Genomic DNA, 551 nt, shown 5'->3' with positions numbered 1-551 from the left:
GAAGACTTGGAACTAGCAACTTGGGCATAGGACTTCTTGAACACCGAGCTTCTTGACGCCATTCAGATTGCTAGTAGAGTTGCTTGTTGAGTTGATCAATAGTGAAGAGATGAGAGGTAGAGATGTCCCATTGGGCGTGCCAAAATCTGTAAACAAGAAAATGTGAAAAGTATATATATATGAATTTCAAAAGGTGCGCGGGTACAAAATCTCTATCAAGGAAATCCTCTGATTCTCCGCTTAGTTGACTTGACTTGAAACTTTGGCTGAAGGGCCTCCGGAATGCGGCTTGTTCTTCAAAGAAGGGCCTCCGGAATGCGGCTTGTTCTTCAAAGAAGGGCTTTGTTGGTTGATCTTCGTTGAAGGGCCCCCGGACTCAAATTGGTTTGATCTTCAGTCCCACTTTAGCTTGACTTGATCACTTGAATTGTTTTGATCTTCAATCCTCTTTTGCCGTATGTATTTCTGCAGGGCTTCTTTATGACTTCTGAAATCTTTACTCTAGAGAGAAGTGGAGCTTCAAGTGATGATTGAGAATGAAATTAATGCCT

Source organism: Ipomoea triloba, chromosome 16 (assembly GCF_003576645.1).
Source record: "Ipomoea triloba cultivar NCNSP0323 chromosome 16, ASM357664v1".
Taxonomy (NCBI): domain Eukaryota; kingdom Viridiplantae; phylum Streptophyta; class Magnoliopsida; order Solanales; family Convolvulaceae; genus Ipomoea; species Ipomoea triloba.
This window is presented reverse-complemented; position numbering follows the sequence as displayed.